General features: G+C 44.3%; 1 protein-coding gene across 1 annotated transcript in view; it reads right to left on the reverse strand.

Moving 5' to 3' along the window:
* Window positions 1–9570, reverse strand: part of LOC122935208 (zinc finger protein 397-like) — a 1371324-nt gene that overhangs the window by 373869 nt on the left and 987885 nt on the right. The window lies entirely within an intron of this gene.

Raw genomic sequence — 9570 nt, forward strand, 5'->3', positions numbered from 1 at the left:
AGTAGATGTTACCTGCAGTCCTATGTAACACCACAGATAACACAGTGATAACCCAGAGTACAGATGATGTAGTAGATGTCACCTGCAGTCCTATGTAACATCACAGATAGCACAGTGATAACCCAGAGTACAGATAATGTAGTAGATGTCACCTGCAGTCCTATGTAACACCACAAATAACACAGTGATAACCCAGAGTACAGCTGATGTAGTAGATGTTACCTGCAGTCCTATGTAACACCACAGATAACACAGTGATAACCCAGAGTACAGATAATGTAGTAGATGTCACCTGCAGTCCTATGTAACACCACACATAACACAGTAATAGCTCTCTGAGTACAGATAATGTAGTAGATGTCACCTGTAGTCCTATGTAACCCCACAGATAACACGGTACTGGGTACATACTCAATGTTGAAGTTAGGTGCAGTCCTATGGAGTACTGGAATACTGGAGACAGACTGAGCAGACTAGTGTACCCGTACTTACCTTAAAGTTCACCTACACAGAGTCCAGACCACATCACCCGAGATATACCGGGCAGAGGCTGCACCCATGCCAGGGGGGTCACCTAGCCAGGCAGAGGGAGGCCGCTCCCTCCTCCCCCCTCAGGCCTCAGCGGACTGTGTAACACAGTCTGGTCATGTGCAGCCCTGAGTATTTAACTGAATAAATTATTAATGGGTAGTTGTACCAACTACCTAAAATATAACTTTTAATCAATATATATTAAAAAAATATACACACAGAGGTCCCTCACGTGGGGACTGGTAAACATACGAAAAGAACAGACCGACAATAAGAGCCAATCGAAGGACCAGGCGGGGAAGGCTATGTATGATGGTACACCAGGGCAACAACCATATGGGTCCCTATTGTGTCCCTATGGTGTCCCTGACCTTGTCTCAGCCCAGAGATGCACACTGGTGGTGGGAGCACTCCGTCCCCGTACCTAACCTGCCTGTCCTTAAAATGCCCTTATAGCACAATGACCCATATGGATGTTCGGGTCCTGCAACAACGATTTAACAAAATATTTCGTCTTAATTGAAGATCCAAATAAATACCTGGGTCTATCAATGGAAAAAAGAAAAACCACAGTTTACAAAGATGGTTATAATTTTGTGATTTGAGTCTCGACGCGTTTCCCCTTAATGATGTGGTTCATCAGGAGACCATAAAAAAATATAGACGAATACGTCGCTGCCACAATCTAGCGGCTACATAACAACAGTTTAAGTAGACCCACGATCCAAGTCCAAAAAATGAAAAAAACTAGATTACTGGAGCACCTCAAGGCGGTATTCCACTGTCAGAGACCAAACATCCAACACATGAACAATGAGAGTACTAATGATAATTATAATGTACTTATCCGGTCCTGTGGATCCTCTCCATACAGTGGGCCGCGGTCAGGGGTGCTCCAGGGGGCAAACAAGATAAGACCACAAATATTCTCAAGGTGTGTCCATGGTTCGACTCCTATAGTCTCCATAACTAAACGGTTGTTTCAAAGGATTCCCGATAACGGGTCAGGTGGCTTACCCTTGTTGGTCTGTTGGGATCTTCGCAAAGGGCAGTTCAGAGTCTCCGGGGGTAGAGGCAGTGTCCGGTACTTGTGCAGGAGGATCGGCTGCGTGGCTTGTCACTTTAAAAGTACTAATTCTAGGAACTGGCATCAAAACTCGAATTTGAGGCTGGAGAAACCACTGAAGGGGGTCAAGCATGGAAGATAACTCTGCTGGAGTCTCACTTTCTGAAGCGAATGGCAGTTTGGGCAACCGATCTGCTTCTCTTGGTTGCTCCGGAACAGGTTTTCTGCAGACATTTCTTGAGCACGTTGCAGTGTACTCGCTGAGTAACTTTATCTTCTCTCCGGATTTGGGGACAGCCATGACTGTATATGGTTCGCGTTCTCAGCAACTATCCAGCTTGCTTACTGGGTGATTGTTTCTGAGCCAAACCTTGTCTCCTGGCTGCAAGGGCTCAGCATGTGCATGTGGATCAAAGTCCTGTTTTTGTTGGGCCTTCTCTATTTTAGAATCCACTATTTCTCTGGCATCCTCTAGGCGCTTTTGATGCTCTTAGACCCACTCGGATTGGGGAAGGAGTGGTTCTGAGTCCTGCACAGGGATATCAAGGGCAAGGTTTGCAGTTAAACGGCCCTGTCTTCCAAACATGAGGTAGTATGGGGTGTACCCGGTGAAGCAGTGAGTGGTATTATTGTACAGGTACACTAACTCAGGGAGAAGCAAAGGCCACTCTGCTCTCTTGTGAGGTGGTACGGCCTTGAGCATATTGATCAGGGTTTGATTCATCTTCTCGCACAGCCCATGCAGTGGTCCTCAGTTTTTTGCAGTTGTACAAGGCACAAAGTTCATAGAACAACTGAGACTCGAATGCGGATCCTTGGTCAGTGAGTATCTTGTCAGGACACCCATATAGCATAATGAAGCTTTTCCACAAAGTAGCTGCTGTAGTTTTGGCTGTTAAGTCCTTCACAGGTAAAGCCACAACAAACTTGGTGCAGTGGTGTATGATCGTCATAGCATAGGTGTATCCAGATCTGCTGGATTCCAGTTTCATGTGGTCGATAGCCACAATTTCCAGAGGACTTTTACTCATTATTGGTCGAAGGGGAGCTCGCTGATCATGTCTTTCTCTTCTGGCCACAGCCCAAGTGGGACACTCCCATAACAAGTGGGACCTGTTATGGTACATATCCATGACCATCTTGGCATCTCTTCGGGGGACCACTATCTGGTGGAGCCGCTCATATGTAACTGGATTAAGCGTTCTCCTGAGGAGTAGATCTCGCTGAATGAAGAACATTCTCCGTTGTCGCCAGAGGCAAAATAGTTCAGAGTCAACTCTCCGCTGCCGGATTCTTTCCGGTACGTGGCCACTGGAAAAGTAATCCAACGGTTCTCCGATAACTCTGCTCTCTACTTGTAGTTGGAGCCAGAGCTCTTTCTCAACTGGAGGTGAGGGATCCCAGGTCTTTGGTGCACTAGAGGCTTTGGAGACTTGGTGCATAGAGCTTCCTGCCAGGCAAATCAGGAGTAGGCATTTCCACATCTTCCCACTGATCATCTTTGGAAATTAGTTCATTCTGGGCAGGTAGCCTGGATAGGGCGTCAGCGTTGTCATTAGCTTTGCCCGTCTGGTACTTAATGGTAAAATAAAAATTTGCCAGTCTAGAGGCCCATCTTTGCTCTAGAGCTCCCAGACATGCAGTGTTCAAGTGAGCCAGTAGATTATTATCAGTGTAGACAGTAAAAGGTGTGGCCGCTAGATAATCTTTGAACTTCTCAGTTACAGCCCAGACCTAACGCCAGAAATTCCAGTTTGAAGGAGTTATAATTGTGGTCATTCCGCTCTGGTTCTCGTAAAGATCTGGCGAGGACTCTTTTGATTTCGGCTTGTGTCTGCGATAGTACGGCTCCTAAACCTTTTTTATTTACGTCTGTATAGAGACAGAATGGTAGGCTCACAGATGGCTTTGTGAGTTTTTCTTTAAGTAGTTGGAAAGCAGTATCTTGCTCTTCATTGCATTCTACTGGTATTTTAGCATTCTGACTGCCTTTGGGATGACCCTTCAAAAACTCCTGGATAGGCTCCGCAACTTGAGCGAAGTGGGGAATAAATCTCTGGTAATAACTTGCGAATGCAAGAAAACTCTTGACCTCCTTGACGGTCTTAGGAACGGGCCAGTTTTGTACTGCTGCTATCTTATCAGGGTCCGGTTTTATGCCTTCTGCACTCACAACATGTCCCAGATATTTCACTTCGGGTTTCAGCAAGTGACACTTTGAAGGTTTGACCTTCAATCCATATTGAGCTAGAGTCTGGAATACATTTGCCAAGTGCTGTAAATGCTCTTCGTAGATCTTAGAGTAGATGATCACATCATCCAAGCACAGCAATACGGATTCAAAGTTTTTGTGTACAAGGCATCTTAACATGAGTCTCTGAAATATCCCAGGGGCATTACACAGACCAAATGGCATGTTGTTGAACTCGAAGAGACTCATTAGGGTGGTGAAAGTGTCTTTATCCTCTGGTGCCATAGGGACTTGCCAGTAGCAACTGGTTATATCCAAGGTTGAGAAATAGGCAGCAGATCCCAGGGCTGCAAGAGCCTCCTCAATTCGTGGCAAAGGGTACGCGTCCTTGAGCGTTATGTTGTTAATTTTGTGATAATCTACGCAGAAACGGATTGTTCCGTCTATCTTCTTTACCAGGACCAAATGGGGAACCCAGGGGCTGTGACTATCCTGGATGACATTAGCTGTCTTCATGTCCTAAACCATCTTCACCTGCTGGTATAGAGCTGGAGGCATGGGCCTATATCTTACTTTAATTGGATGGTGAGCGCCAGTTGGAATAGTGTGCTTTATCAAGCTGGTTTGCCAATAGTCCAAGGGGTGTTTGCTGAAGACTTGGTGGTGCACCTTGGCTAAGTCCAACACACCTTTTGAGTTGTTCGGCAGAGGTAGTGGCATCTCCAATGTGTAGTTTGGCCCACCAAGGCTGCTCAGGTGGATCTTTGGCTACTTCCGCTGTTTGAAGCGCTTGTTGTACAGCAGCAGTAGGTGAATCCAGGACGTCTTGAAGATGGACATGATGTAGACTCTCCACTGGATAATATTTCTTCAATTCCGCAGCTTCATCGCTTAGATTTACCAAGCATATGGGTACTCTTCCACGCGATACAGTGACCATTCTCCTGGTGACTCAGACAAGAGGGTAATCTTGTAATTGTAGGGGCTCCACGAGGGCCTGATAATCCTGGCCTCAGATCCCGATGCAAGCTCGGCACCAAATCAGGGTCTCTGCTCCAGTTTGAAGTCTAATAGGTTGAGCATCTTTGTTGCGAATGTGGCAGATTTCTCCCTATCGGTTACTGAATCTTTGTTGTGCAGTTAACACTTGCATAGTCTGGAGTATGACACCCTGAGTCGCACTGGGTGCAGTTAGTAGGGTTTTCTTTAAGGCTTCTTGCACCTCGGTGTAACAGTTCCCGATTACGTTCATCCCAAGGACAACAGGTTCTTCGTCGTAGTCTGGTACTTGAATCACAACTACTCCCTGGTGTAGGAGTTCGGTATCTTCGATCTGTAAGGTGGGTTCTGTTAGGGATATAAAGCAAATGCTTTATATAAAAGAAAGGATCAAAGGAAAAATTTCAAAGGGAATTAATCCTAGAGGTGGACACAAAAAACACCTCAAAAAGAGTTTGCCGTTAATTTAATTGTATTGTGCAATCAGTAAAACATGGTGCAATCGTCTATGCAAAAAAATAACTGATTTATTATACAATAAAAGCTTAATAAATATAAAATTCAATAATATGCAATAACACGCAGTAATATGTAGTGTCCTAAATTTGCCACTAGATGGCTCTAACACAAATACCAGCGTTACTTATTACCTCTCAAACATAAATTGTAATACAACCGTCTCGACCACAATTATGAGATATACTATCAGTTGACACAGTAAACGCAATAGTGATTAGGGTAGCTACGAACCCTTGCTCTGCTCAAACTATGACCAATCTCGGATATCGGGTAGTATTGCGACACAACTTATAAATTATCAGGTCTGATATTGACTATGGAATGTGAATATTCTAATCAGAGAGTTTCTACGATATCAATATTAGATCTTTTATTCAGTAATATGCATATTTACTGAATGGTGATAATATTGTTGTAGCACTTTTAACATATATACATCCACACTAAAGTGGGGAGTTACTAAATATCAGGCCAATTAATTCAATCAATACTACACATAATAAAGTTGTACGTTACGCTCTAAGTCCATTCTGATCATTTGGATTTTTCTCCTCGAGTCTCTCTTTTCTTTCTTATGTGTGGTTTATTATAAAAAACTTATCAGTTAGACACACCTTCCCAACTTGGAGTTTTCCAATCATTGACGGTTAGGCGTGTACATATGATAATGACTGTGATGTCACTGTATCCCCCAGAATGCATTTCTGCTGTTGGTGTAATGTTACTTATTTATACCTAGGTGGCACTATTGCATAAGCTATTAGCATAATTACCAGTAAGGGTTAAATGACCAGGTCTGACTTCATCTTACATTCCATACACATAACATATGGAATCCTAAATCAGAGCTAAACGGATTAACTTTGACACATATACCAATTAAAGCATAGACATTCAGGTATCAGTTTAGACATCTCCTAAACTATCAAATTTATGATACTGATAAGAATATAATAGACCTTGTACTATCACAGACGTGTGTCTACTTTGTCACTTCAATGGGTGATTGATTGTTAGTTAAAATAACATCGCTTTCCCTGAACGGAGACTCATTAACAAAGTCTATACTTTAAAATTCTTCTCATCATATTTTAGGATTACATGCGTTCCTAGTGAGAAATATATAAGATAATAGATGCATTGACGTCCTTCATAATAATTAGCAATATAAAACAATGCATATGTCCTATTGATTGTTATACTAAAAAAACTAAGGTTTATAATACGTGTATACAGACACCCACAGATTTTCTGCTTCACCAATAGACATCAACTGTAGGAGTAATTAGTACCAGATACCTCTAGAGAATATCCTTATCTATGTCATAAATCTATAAGGAGACAAGAATCACTCTTTTCAGACTGGTACATCTACAGAGAAGAAACCTTATGAATAGGGTTGAGCGAACTTTACGGTGTTCGGCACCCAAACCCGAATATTTCAGTAAAAGTTCGGGTTCGGTGTTCGAGTAATATTAATATACCATCGGATCGGAGTTTTCTCCAATCCGATGGCATGTTTTAACTTGAAGCGTCCCCATCACGATGGGAACGCCTCTATGTTAGAATATACTATCGGATTTGAGTTAGATTGTGAAAACTCAGATCCGACAGTATATTCTAACACAGAGGCATTCCCATAGTGATGGGGACGCTTCAAGTTATAATATACTGAGAACTGTGGACATAACGGCCCCCTGCTGCCTGGCAGCACCTGATCTCTTACAGGGGGGTGTGATCGCAATTTCCTAAGATGGGCACCGTTTGGCCATTAGTAGTTCTGATATTGATCCAGAATGTTGGGGGTTGTGTTAACTGGGCTCCACTCTGACAGATTTCAAATGCGGATTGATGGATGGTAGTCACTTGAGATCCGGTGTCAATCAAAGCAGAAAACGTTACTCTGTTGATGCTAACTTCAATCACAGGGCGGCCTCCCACATATCTAAGCATGAAGGCTGAATCTTCGGGACCTAGTATTCTTCCTCCTGAGGGGCGGTCCTTGGCCTCAGGGGATAGTCGTTTAACTGCCAGCAATTCTCTTCGGTGTGAGCATGTTTTTGACCATACTGGCATTTGCGTTTTCTGGGGTTTTGATACTCAGGGTCCGACCACCTACCGGTCGGCTGACGTTTATATTCCCGTGGACCAGTTTTCTTGGCGCAGTAATCTCTTTCTCAGCATTGGGTCGCTGTTCCAGTCGCTCTAGCTGCTTCCTCATCCTTCCATATTCCTCATCCTTTCCATATAAAAATCTAGGAACGGGATATCCGGGTGCTGAACCGACAGCATCTTTAGCTGACGTTTGAGAGGTTAGTCAAAGCACCTTCGATAAACTGCTCTCTGAGGGTCTGATCTTGTCTCACAGCTTCATGGGGATCTAAGTGGTTAACTGCTCGCAAAACTTCTTGCAGAGATAGGGCAAAGTCTCTTAGTGACTCCGTGGACTGCTGTTTCCCAAAGGAACGCATCTTCGGTTCAGAGGCGGTCCTAGTGTCAATGGTAGTACTGAGTTGGTCTAGGATTTGCTCAGCTGTTTTTCGCTCTAACTGGGGCCAAGACTTGACCTCCTGGAGCGCAGCTCCCTGTAGTTGGCCGATCAGGATTTCCACTTTCTGGTCCTGAGATACTGGATATAGCTTAAACGTAGCCAACATTTTATCACGGAGTTCCCTGAGTGAATTGGATTCTCCTGCGTAATGTGGAAGCTAGGGTGCTCCAAAGCAATATGGCATAGTAAGAGGCATGATGCATGTAGCTGCCGCTGTTGGATCACTGCAGTCCAACTGGGTGTTGTCTTCACTGTCCGACATGGCTTTTGCTATCCTGTACCAGACTAGGGGGGGTCAATGTAGGCTAAACAGCAATGTAAGTGCACGTTGCTGCGACTGCACAATTTTGGAGAGTATAATGCTCGGGCAGGAGGATTTCAGTCCTAAACCATCTTTAATAGCGTTATTTTCCCCAGTAGTACTCAATCAGATCTCCAGTCGTGGGTTCTCGGGATCCAGTGGAGAGAGAACTGCATTTGCTCTTTTCCAAGATGGCCGCCGCTTCACTTCCTGTAAGTGCGCCGTCGACTTCCTCTGTCCTCCCTAAATGCTGGCGTGAACTGGAATCAAGGGTGAGGCTTCGGAGGTGGAGCTGCCACTTCCCTTCTCTTTGCCGTGCGATCGCTCCCTGTGGACAGGGCTGGGTTTTCCCGCTGTTGAGGGGGCGTTTCTTCAGTTTTCCCATTTCTGGACTGGTAGAGGAAGCTGCGCATCACCATTAAAGATGGTTGATTAACCCTTCGGACGCCGGCGTGCACAGTTTTGCGTCTGCCCCTCCGTAGTAAAGTCACTTTCAATGGGACTTTTGTAATCCTGTATGGCACAGTTTAGTACAGTTCAAATCCTGTTTGTGACGCTATTTGCGACGTCCGGCCCCAGCCTTGAGATCCCTTTAAGGTGTTATGACCAACAGGTGTATAAACAGTTTGTCATGACGCCAGATGCGGTAAAGCAGCAGGAGCGGAAGGCTCCCTTTTAAGATGTGTTGTTGGTGGGACATTCAGTGCAGGATTTCTGCCTGTCAATGGAAATATTTCCTCCTCACTCATGCTATGGGGTGGGGGGTGAATTACTTTCCATGATACCGGGCAAATCCTCATTCTTGCTCCCTAGAAATGGCGATTTATGGAATTAGTTCAGTTCATCTCCCAACCAGATTAGGATCTAGGTTTTCTCCACCAGATGACCGATCTAAATCCATCAGTGTTCAAGTCTCTTCCACCTGCTGTAAAGCATGAAAGCCAAGACTCTGGAAGAAAGAGCAGTTCACAGCCTGGAATTTCTATGTTCTATATTACTGGATTAGGCTACATGCACACGACCGTATGTGTTTTGCAGTCTGCAAATTGCGGATTCGCAAAAAAAAAGGATGACATCCGTATGCCAACCGTTTTTTTTTGCGGATCCATTGTAACAATAACTAAAAAGGACAAGAATAGGACATGTTATATTTTTTTTGCGGGACTACGGAACGGACATACGGATGTGGATAGCACATGGTGTGCTGTCCGCATTTTTTGCGGACCCATTGAAATGAATGCGTCTACATATTATCCGCAAAGAAAACGGAACCGACACGGAAACAAACAACGTTCGTGTGCATGTAGCCTTAGTTTGAGGTTTAGCAGAAGGTTGTTGAGAAGGAGAACATTTTTATTTTGGACGCTGATCACTAAACCTAGAAGTGAAGGAGCTGAGAGAAGAGTCTGATC

Source organism: Bufo gargarizans, chromosome 4 (assembly GCF_014858855.1).
Source record: "Bufo gargarizans isolate SCDJY-AF-19 chromosome 4, ASM1485885v1, whole genome shotgun sequence".
In the NCBI taxonomy this organism is placed as follows: Eukaryota; Metazoa; Chordata; class Amphibia; order Anura; family Bufonidae; genus Bufo; species Bufo gargarizans.